The sequence below is a fragment of the Dama dama genome, chromosome 2 (genome assembly GCF_033118175.1).
Source record: "Dama dama isolate Ldn47 chromosome 2, ASM3311817v1, whole genome shotgun sequence".
NCBI classification, from domain to species: domain Eukaryota; kingdom Metazoa; phylum Chordata; class Mammalia; order Artiodactyla; family Cervidae; genus Dama; species Dama dama.
In genome coordinates this window covers 49,194,462-49,202,562 of record NC_083682.1, presented here as the reverse complement: position 1 = coordinate 49,202,562, position 8,101 = coordinate 49,194,462, and the positions used below count along the sequence as shown (strand labels likewise).

The 8,101-nt window shown below is 40.4% G+C and overlaps 1 pseudogene; it reads left to right on the top strand.

Moving 5' to 3' along the window:
• The first annotated feature begins 498 nt into the window (after window positions 1–498).
• On the top strand, window positions 499–1,446 carry LOC133067729 (olfactory receptor 4P4-like; annotated as a pseudogene).
• Window positions 1,447–8,101: the final 6,655 nt, after the last annotated feature.

Here is an 8,101-nt window from a genome sequence, read left to right as displayed (position 1 = left end):
ATGGGACTGTGTTCCTGTCTTACTGATTATTTGGCCCAAGGTTTCCAGCACTGTGGTTTGCAGAGAGTTGGGTAGAGCCAGGTCTTTGTGTTGAAATGTGGACCTCTGGGAGACCTCACTCTAGTTAATATTCTCCAGTCACTCAGAGGTTCTTCTTATCTGCTTGGGCGTTGACATCCCCACCACTGTAGCTAGGTGCCCTAAGGTGGGGCTATGCAGACTCTGCATTCTCCTTGGCTCCACCTCAATAAATAGATTATTTTTTGTTATTATTGTCACTGTACGTCTTCTCTAATAAATTTTATGTGCAGGTGAGATGTGTGTATTTTGTATACTGCTATACCCTTAGCAGCAGTTATAATGTTTGCATCATTTGGAAAAATCAATATATATTTATTGACTAGATGAATGACTTTTGAAATGCATAAATAACTTGAAAAAGTTGCGTGTTTCAGGTATACTAACTTGCCCCTCTAACCGATCAAACCCACAGAAGCAATGGGACATGAAAATGTCACAGAATTTATCCTCCTGGGGCTATTTACTGATGAGAATGCAAAACTTGCGTGCTTCGTGCTGTTTTTACTTTGTTATATTGCGATTCTCTCAGGGAATCTGCTCATCCGTCTCACCATCAGGGGCAGCAGCCTCAGTGAACAGCCCATGTATTTTTCCTCAGCTATTTGTCGCTGATGGATGTCTGCTTCACCTCCACGGTGGCACCCAAATTGATCACTGACTTGCTGGCCCAGCAGAAGACCATCTCCTACAAGAGCTGATAGCCCAGATGTTTTATGCCCACTTCTTTGGAGCCACTGAGATCTTCATCTTGGTGGCCATGGCCTATGACCGCTATGCTGCCATCTGTAGACCTCTTCACTACGTGGTCATCATGAGCCGACAGGTGTGCTCTGTCCTTGTAATGGCTTCTGCTATGGTAGGCTTTAGCCATTCAGTCACACAAGTATTAATCATTACTGGACTTCCATTCTGTGGCCCCAATCAAATAGACCACTATTTCTGTGATGTATTCCCTTTGCTGAAGCTGGCCTATACTTGGTTTTGGATACTAGATATACGGATACTAGACTATGGGTGATTGCAATCATTACCACCACAGGGGTTTTGTCCATTTTGACCTTTGTTGCCTTGGTGATTTCTTACATCATCATCCTGGCCACCCTGAGGACTTGCTCATCCGAGGGCCGCCGCAAAGCCTTCTCCACCTGTGGTTCACACATCACTGTGGTCTTCATGTTCTTCTTGCCCCTCATCTTCACCTTTGTCCCCAAGGCTGATTCTGTCAGGAACGACAAGGTCTTTGCCCTGTTTTACACCATGATTGCTCCCATGTTCAACCCTCTCATCTACACCCTGAGAAACACAGACATGAAGAATGCCATGAGGAAAGTGTGGGGCCGAGATAAACACTCTGCGGGAAAATGAACATCCGGCCATCCTGCTCTTTGCCAGATCTATTTTATCCACACAATGGTTAATGTTGACAAGTACAACAGATACAGAAGGACCATGTGCTGTCATTCAAAGCCGCAACCCTGAAGAGTGAAGCCCCCTCAGCCACTCTCCCTCTGTCACTTGACTGAGACTGCCCACAAGGGGAGTGGATCCAACGCCCTTCGGGTCCTTTCCAAGCTCTGACATTCGGGAACATTCTGTCCTGTGTATTCCCTGACTTGAGAGTGCATTTCAGCACTTTTCTCAGGGAAAGTTGTGAAGACTGCATGGCTGGCTTTTCTGACCTCTTTCAGGAAACAGATAATCTTGACTGAGACATCTCTCAGAGAGCTTTCTTAAAACACTTGATTTTGTTGTTGTTGTTGAGGTTTCCACTGCAATAATTTCAAAAAAGCAATGCCAAAAATTTTACAAGTGTTGTATACTTTAATTTTTTTTACATTAACAAATCCTGCATCTAAAACAGTGTATTGGATATAATTATTCTACTTACACTACACTTACAGAAATTATAATTAAAACTTAGTACCTTATTGTAGGTAATTATAAGCCTTGAAAAATGAGCAATTCTTTTCATTTTTACAAATGCAATTCTATGACCATATTTATCACTTTATTTAAGCAATCTTCATGAGTATATAAAACTGATGTTCTTTGTAAATGTACAAAATGGAATATTTCCCATTCTGTGAAATGTCATGAGCTTAAGAAGGCATATAGCTTAAGAAATGGATGTTCCTGTGATGCCTTTTGTTAATCCTTGCTCTCATCATGGTAATAATGTATTTTGATGGTGTCTTTCATTAGTCAAACTGGGTAAATCTGTCTCATTTTCCCTCAGACAGGTTTTCATTCTTTGGAGAAATAAAGGTGATTAGACTAAGAAATAGGTATAGCCAGTTGACAACTGGGGCATAAACTAAAATATTTTTTGGCACATTCAGTTGTTTCCTTAATTTAGACAAGAATCTTCAATCTTCATGAATTTTGAAGAGAATTCTGAGATCAGGATTCTGATCTCAGACACCTCTTAGTTGTCTAGGGTCATCTAAGACTTGGAAGGTGTGTTCACCAAGTTCTCAACTATGAGAGACACAGACTTCTTATCTTCTGGTGCTCCATCTTCTTCACTATTGACCTCACTAAGAAATTGTATTGTGTACTCTTAAAGAATTACTGTCCCTTGTTCAACAGGAATCTGCACTCTAAAATGAAGTATACATATGCAGAAATTAGGTATATGTTGAAGAGTTCAGCAACAGTATTTCTCTTCCAAAAAGTCCCTGACGCGTGTACTGCTTGAAAATTTTGGAAACTTAGAACATAAGGGGAGGCAGAAAATAATGGAATATCTAGCAAAGGAGAAAAAAGACAGTAGCAGAGCAATTCAGGGTTTCTTTTTGATGTAGGTCTGGTGGTGACTACTTTCTGGTGTATTATCTAATTAAGGAAGGTAAAGGAGAACAGAAATGTCTATAGCTGCATGGGCAGTTAATTCAAGTGTTTATTTTTCATAAGCTTGCCATTGATGTTTAGTTAGGCCACTTTCTCCAGTAATGAATTACATTTTCTTGTTGTGACAAATTCACTATTGATTTTTTTTTCCCCAGAAGACAGCAAATCTTTTTTTTTTAATATTATACAGTATTTTATTTTTAGCTAATTTATTGTTCTTTTTTTATTTTTTATTAGTTGGAGGCTAATTACTTCACAACATTTCAGTGGGTTTTGTCATACATTGATATGAATCAGCCATAGAGTTACACGTATTCCCCATCCCAATCCCCCCTCCCACCTCCCTCTCCACCCGATTCCTCTGGGTCTTCCCAGTGCACCAGGCCCAAGCACTTGTCTCATGCATCCCACCTGGGCTGGTGATCTGTTTCACCATAGATAATATACATGCTGTTCTTTCAAAACATCCCACCCTCACCTTCTCCCACAGAGTTCAAAAGTCTGTTCTGTACTTCTGTGTCTCTTTTTCTGTTTTGCATATAGGGTTATCGTTATCATCTTTCTAAATTCCATATATATGTGTTAGTATGCTGTAATGTTCTTTATCTTTCTGGCTTACTTCACTCTGTATAATGGGCTCCAGTTTCATCCATCTCATTAGAACTGATTCAAATGAATCCTTTTTAATGGCTGAGTAATATTCCATGGTGTATATGTACCACAGCTTCCTTATCCATTCATCTGCTGATGGGCATCTAGGTTGCTTCCATGTCCTGGCTATTATAAACAGTGCTGCGATGAACATTGGGGTGCACGTGTCTCTTTCAGATCTGGTTTCCTCGGTGTGTATGCCCAGAAGTGGGATTGCTGGGTCATATGGCAGTTCTATTTCCAGTTTTTGAAGAAATCTCCACACTGTTTTCCATAGTGGCTGTACTAGTTTGCATTCCCACCAACAGTGTAAGAGCGTTCCCTTTTCTCCACACCCTCTCCAGCATTTATTGCTTGTAGACTTTTGGATAGCAGCCATCCTGACTGGCGTGTAATGGTACCTCATTGTGGTTTTGATTTGCATTTCTCTGATAATGAGTGCTGTTGAGCATCTTTTCATGTGTTTGTTAGCCATCTGTATGTCTTCTTTGGAGAAATGTCTGTTTAGTTCTTTGGCCCATTTTTTGATTGGGTAATTTATTTTTCTGGAATTGAGCTTCAAGAGTTGCTTGTATATTTTTGAGATTAGTCCTTTGTCTGTTTCTTCATTTGCTATTATTTTCTCCCAGTCTGAGGGCTGTCTTTTCACCTTACTTATAGTTTCCTTTGTAGTGCAAAAGCTTTTAAGTTTCATTAGGTCCCATTTGTTTAGTTTTGCTTTTATTTCCAATATTCTGGGAGGTGGGCCATAGAGGATCTTGCTGTGATTTATGTCGGAGAGTGTTTTGCCTATGTTCTCCTCTAGGAGTTTTATAGTTTCTGGTTAGAAGACAGCAAATCTTTAAGAATCTGTTTGAATGTGGCTTGGATTTACCTGTTGTTAATTCTCTTCTGCAATTTATCAACAAAGGAGGGGTGAAAATGAATCTACCCAAGTGTGATTATCACTATAGCCTTCTCTTCCCGCATATTATTCATGGAAAAATGGAGGGAGAGTTGCCGCAGACTTAAGTATTTAGAATTTGTCCTTTGTTTGTATAACCAATCTCCTTCCCATTCTCTCTAGCTAGCCTTTTATACTACTCCTTTCAATTAGCTAACTCTAAATATAATCATTGCTTTCTTTTTTTTTTAATTTAGTAATATGCCTCAGAACCCCTATTCCCACAGTTTGATCACACTATTCTTAGATAAGTCAGATAAAAAAGCCATTCCAAACTCAAGGATTATACAATAAGCATTAAGAATCCTTGCTCATGTGTCTTTGGGTCAGCTTGGGGTTCAGTTGATCTAGGTCAAGCTTGACCAGGCTTCATTCTAAACCTCAGGGTAGGTTCACATATACCTTATGTTGTTTTATTTTTTCTTGTGAAGAGAATGGAAGTTCTATCTTAGTCTTCTGAGACTGAATTTTAGATTCTATATGTGTGATATCTGAGTGTACCACTGACTGTTATGAAAGTACAGCAATGCATATCACTCTCTATACTGTGGTGCACTTACGTTGTGGATATATGTGTATATATATATACATATACATATACATATATATATATACTAAACTTGTAGAAAAAGGAATACTTGTAAGATTTTAATTAAGTGATGAAGTTGCATTGTACTTCAAAACACAAAACAAGCCAGGCTACCGTGTAAAAACCGAACACATCAGAACACTGTCAAAATGAGACACTTCCATGGGCAGTTTCCCTGAGTTCCTCTGATAGAGATTGGCTCTGACAAATTTCTGTGAAATTTATAAAATCAGTGGTGGAAACCTGAATACCCTTTCACATTGATCTCGATAAGACAGCTGTGAGCAGTGGAATGATGAGTGATCTTAATTCCCTGCACAAGATTTGAACCTGGGGAGCCAGGCTGGGGTGGCTCAGAGGGTAAAGAATCTGCTTGCAATGCAGGATACTGGTGTTTGATCCCTGGATCGGGAAGATCCCTTGGAGAAGGGCATGGCAACCCACTAAAGTAGTCTTGCTTGCAGAATTCCATGGACAGAGGAACCAGGTGGCCTACAGTCCATGGGGTGGCAAAGAGTTGGACACAACTAAGTGACTAAAACACACACACAGCCTGAATGGAAACCAGGAATCTTAGCCACCAAACCAGCTAGGGCTAGAGGCTAGAAACTGTTTTTCCCTGTATCTCTGTCCCCAGTGAAAAATTCATTTATCATGGAGGCAGAAGCTGTAAATGAAGACAGAAATTTTATTACTAGAGATATAGCACAGCAGGAAGTAGGAGAGTACATAGAGAAACCGCTTGTTAAGGCAGAGACATGGCCGAGACACACACTCAGAGAGAAAGACGGTGGGTGTGCCTCCAAGTGAGGGGGAGTGCAGTAAGGAGGTGGCTAAGTCATTTATACAGGTCAGTTCTTTCAGGTTTTATCTACCTTTAGCCAATTATCTGCTTTCTTTTTCCAAACTTGACCTACCCTAGGACACTCCCCTCGATGAGCAAGCACCCCTCTGCCAAGAAGGATCTCGGAGTGAAGGCTTCTGGGAAGAATCAGTTCAGTTCAGTTCAGTTCAGTTGCTCAGTCGTGTGCAACTCTTTGGGATCCCATGAACCACAGCATGCCAGGCCTCCCTGTCCATCACTAACTGCCAGAGTCCACCCAAACCCATGTCCATTGAGTTGGTGATGCCATCCAACCATCTCATCCTCTGTCGTCCCCTTCTTCTCCTGCCCTCAATCTTTCCCAGCATCAGGGCCTTTTCTAATGAGTCAGCTCTTCACATCAGGTGGCCAAACTATTGGAGTTTCAGCTTCAACATCAGTCCTTCCAATGAACATCCAGGACTGATCGTCTTTAGGATGGACTGGTTGGATCTCCTTGCAGTCCAAGGGACTCTCAAGAGTCTTCTCCAACACCACAGTTCAAAAGCATCAATTCTTTGGCACTCAGCTTTCTTTATAGTCCAACTCTCACATCTATATATGACTACTGGAAAAACCATAGCCTTGACTAGACAGACCTTTGATGGCAAAGTAATGTCTCTGCTTTTTAATATGCTGTCTAGGTTGGTCATAACTTTCCTTCCAAGGAATAAGCATGTTTTAATTTCATGGCTGTGGTCACAATTTACAGTGATTTTGGAGCCCGAAAAAATTAAGTCAGCCACTGATCCACTGTTTCCCCATCTATTTGCCATGAAGTGGTGGGACCTGATGCCATGATCTTAGTTTTCTGAATGTTGAGCTTTCAGCCAACTTTTTCACTCTCCTCTTTCATTTTCATCAAGAGGCTTTTTAGTTCTTCTTTGCTTTCTGCCATAAGGGTGGTGTCATCTGCATGTCTGAGGTTATTGATATTTCTCCTGGCAATCTTGATTCCAGCTTGTGCTTCATCCAGCCCAGCATTTCTCATGATGCACTCTGCATATAAGTTAAATAAGCAGGGTGACAATATACAGTCTTGACATACTACTTTTCCTATTTGGAACCAGTCTGTTGTTCCATGTCCAGTTCTAACTGTTGTTTCCTGACCTGCATACAGATTTCTCAAGAGGCAGGTCAGGTGGTCTGAATAAAACTCATTATAACCTGCCATTATCACTTGACTTTTGACCCAGATAAAGCCTTTCTGCACACGTGTACTATCTCCCTTGTCTCAAAAAGAAGAGGAGGGAGGTCCCTTAATCTTTTACTCAAACAAGGTTCTGCCCCTCTTTGTCCTTGCCTTGACTATTTCTTTGACTATTGCCATGACTACTATCTTAAGAGGCTTACAAGAGACAAACACTGGCTATTTACCCTGTTTATGTTGTTACTTTCATTTTCCAGAGCAAACAGGAAGCTGTAAATGCTTTAACTAGAGCCCACCTATTCACTGTATCTAAAAATGCCAACAGTTTTAAGTATTCAGCCTGAAGCCCACTTTTTATCCCATGAAATGTAAACAGGAGACCAGCTGTAAACATCTAAATTGGAGACCATCCATCTCCTACATCAATATGTTTTGTTTCTAGGTCTTTGAGAGTATTGAATTTGTTAGCTTGTACCTTCTTCAGGACTTCAGATCGTCAATATAAATAACTTTCAGTAGTCAAGTCTTTGATGCAGAAACAAAGGAAAGAGTATAGTGGAAAAATTTATACATGAACTACATTAATTTATTCCACAATTTTCTAAATTCAGTTCAAGTTTAGTTTCCTTTTAAATAGTAGAACAGTTGGGAATATATATCCAAGGTAGAACCCTTTGGAATTGATTGATTCAAAGATCAAGTATCATCTAGTCCCATTGTTTCCAAATTTTTGATGTGCCACTATCTGTATAAAAATTACCAGAGGAGCTTGTTGAAAATACAGATTTTTTTTTATACCCTATGACATTGGTGGAGATGGTTGGCTAGCATCACTGACTCAATGGACATGAGTTTGAGTAAGTTCTGAAAGTTGGTGATGGACAGGGAAGCCTGGCGTGTGGCAGTCTTTGGGGTCGCAAAGAGACTGAGTGACTGAACTGAGCTGAACTGAACATTGGTCTACTGAATCACAAA